The 2947-nt window shown below is 43.2% G+C and overlaps 1 non-coding gene across 1 annotated transcript; it reads left to right on the forward strand.

Annotated features, from left to right (window-relative positions):
- The first annotated feature begins 2632 nt into the window (after positions 1-2632).
- On the forward strand, positions 2633-2740 carry LOC130977989 (small nucleolar RNA R71). Its single transcript, XR_009085654.1, has one exon. It is a non-coding gene; the product is annotated as a small nucleolar RNA R71 (small nucleolar RNA).
- The last annotated feature ends 207 nt before the right edge of the window (positions 2741-2947 follow it).

Raw genomic sequence — 2947 nt, forward strand, 5'->3', positions numbered from 1 at the left:
TCTTGATGCACCCTTGAGATGAATCTCTCCATCTCCCATGACTCGGAGGTGGATGCTTTTGCCTTCCCTTTCCTCTTTCTAGAGGTTTCTCCGGCCTTGGATGCCATAAATGGTTATGGAAAAACAAAAAGCAATGCTTTAACCACACCAAACTTAAAAGGTTTGCTCGTCCTCGAGCAAAGAAGAAAGAAGAGAGTAGAAGAAGAAGAAATGAGGAAGAAGGAATGGCTTTGTGTTCGGCCAAAGAGGGGAGAAGTAGTGTTTAGGTTGTGTGAAAATGAAGGGGTGAAGAAGGGTTTATATAGGAGAGGGGGGCTCATGGTTCGGTCATGTATGGGTGGGTTTGGGAGGGAAAGTGGTTTGAATTTGAAGGGTGAGGTAGGTGGGTTTTATGAAGGATGGATGTGAGTGGTGAAGAGAAAGATGGGATTTGATAGGTGAAGGGTTTTTGGGGAAGAGGTGTTGAGGTGATTGGTGAATGGGTGAAGAAGAGAGAGAGTGGTGGGGTTGGTGGGGATCCTGTGGGGTCCACAGATCCTGAGTTGTCAAGGAAAAGTCATCCCTGCACCAAATGGCATGCAAAATTGTGTTTTTAGCCAATTCTGGCGTTAAACACCGGGTTGGTGCCCATTTCTGGCGTTTAATGCCAGGTTTTTGCCCTTTCCTGGCGTTTAACGCCAGTCTGGTGCCCCTTTCTGGCGTTAAACGCCCATCTGCTAGCCTCACTGGCGTTTAAACGCCAGTAGGTTCTTCCTCCAGGTTGTGCTATTTTTCTTCCTGTTTTCATTCTATTTTTGCTTTTTCAATTGATTTTGTGACTTCTCATGATCATCAACCTACAGAAAACATAAAATAACAAAATAAAATAGATAAAATATAACATTGGGTTGCCTCCTAACAAGCGCTTCTTTAATGTCAGTAGCTTGACAGTGGGCTCTCATGGAGCCTCACAAATGCTCAGAGCAATGTTGGGACCTCCCAACACCAAACTTAGAGTTTGAATGTGGGGGTTCAACACCAAACTTAGAGTTTGGTTGTGGCCTCCCAACACCAAACTTAGAGTTTGACTGTGGGGGCTCTGTTTGACTCTGCTTTGAGAGAAGCTCTTCATGCTTCCTCTCCATGGTGACAGAGGGATATCCTTGAGCCTTAAACACAAAGGATTCTTCATTCACTTGAATGATCAGTTCACCTCCATCAATATCAATCACAGCCTTTGCTGTGGCTAGGAAGGGCCTGCCAAGGATGATGGATTCATCCATGCACTTCCCAGTCTCTAGGACTATGAAATCAGCAGGGATGTAATGGTCTTCAATCTTCACCAAACATCATCTACAAGTCCATAAGCTTGTTTTCTTGAATTGTCTGCCATCTCTAGTGAGATTCTTGCAGCTTGCACCTCAAAGATCCCTAGCTTCTCCATTACAGAGAGGCATGAGGTTTACACTTGACCCTAAGTCACACAGAGCCTTCTTGAAGGTTATGGTGCCTATGGTACAAGGTATTGAAAACTTCCCAGGATATTGTCTCTTTTGAGGTAATTTCTGCCTAGACAAGTCATCCAGTTCTTTGGTGAGCAAAGGAGGTTTGTTCTCCCAAGTCTCATTTCCAATAACTTGTCATTTAGCTTCATGATTGCTCCAAGGTATTTAGCAACTTGCTCTTCAGTGACATACTCATCCTCTTCAGAGGAAGAATACTCATCAGAGCTCATGAATGGCAGAAGTAGGTCCAATGGAATCTCTATGGTCTCATTTTGAGCCTCAGATTCCCATGGTTCCTCATTGGGGAACTCAGTGGAGGCTAGTGCACGCCCATTGAGGTCTTCCTCAGTGGCGTTCACTTCCTCTCCATCCTCTCCAAGTTCGGCCATGTTGATGGCCTTGCACTCTCCTTTTGGATTTTCTTCTGTATTGCTTGGAAGAGTACTAGGAGGGAGTTCAGTAATTTTCTTACTCAGCTGTCCCACTTGTGCCTCCAAATTCCTAACGGAGGACCTTGTTTCAGTCATAAAACTTTGAGTGGTTTTGATTAGATCAGAGACCATGGTTGCTAAGTCAGAGTGGCTCTGTTTAGAATTCTCTGTCTGTTGCTGAGAAGATGATGGAAAAGGCTTGCCATTGCTAAACCTGTTTCTTCCACCATTATTGTTATTGAAATCTTGTTGAGGTTTCTCTTGATTCTTCCATGAGAAATTTGGATGATTTCTCCATGAATAATTATAGGTGTTTCCATAGGGTTCTCCCATGTAATTCACCTCTTCCATTGAAGGGTTCTCAGGATCATAGGCTTCTTCTTCAGATGAAGCATCCTTAGTACTGCTTGGTGCATTTTGCATTCCAGACAGACTTTGAGAAATCAAATTGACTTGCTGAGTCAATATTTTATTCTGAGCCAATATGGCATTCAGAGTATCAATCTCAAGAACTCCTTTCTTCTGATTTGTCCCACTGTTCACAGGATTCCTTTCAGAAGTGTACATGAATTGGTTATTTGCAACCATTTCAATTAGTTCTTGAGCTTCTGCAGGCGTCTTCTTCAGATGAAGAGATCCTCCAGCAGAGCTATCCAAAGACATCTTGGATAGTTCAGAGGGACCATCATAGAAAATACCTATGATGCTCCATTCAGAAAGCATGTCAGAAGGACATTTTCTGATTAATTGTTTGTATCTTTCCCAAGCTTCATAGAGGGATTCACCTTCCTTCTATCTGAAGGTTTGGACTTCCACTCTAAGCTTACTCAATTTTTGAGGTGGAAAGAACTTTGCCAAGAAGGCATTGACTAGCTTTTCCCAAGAGTTCAGGCTTTCTTTAGGTTGTAAGTCCAACCATATTCTAGCTCTGTCTCTTACAGCAAAAGGGAATAGCATAAGTCTGTAGACCTCAGGGTCAACCCCATTAGTCTTGACAATGTCACAGATTTGCAAGAATTCAGCTAAGAACTG

Source organism: Arachis stenosperma, chromosome 4, assembly GCF_014773155.1.
Source record: "Arachis stenosperma cultivar V10309 chromosome 4, arast.V10309.gnm1.PFL2, whole genome shotgun sequence".
NCBI classification, from domain to species: Eukaryota; Viridiplantae; Streptophyta; class Magnoliopsida; order Fabales; family Fabaceae; genus Arachis; species Arachis stenosperma.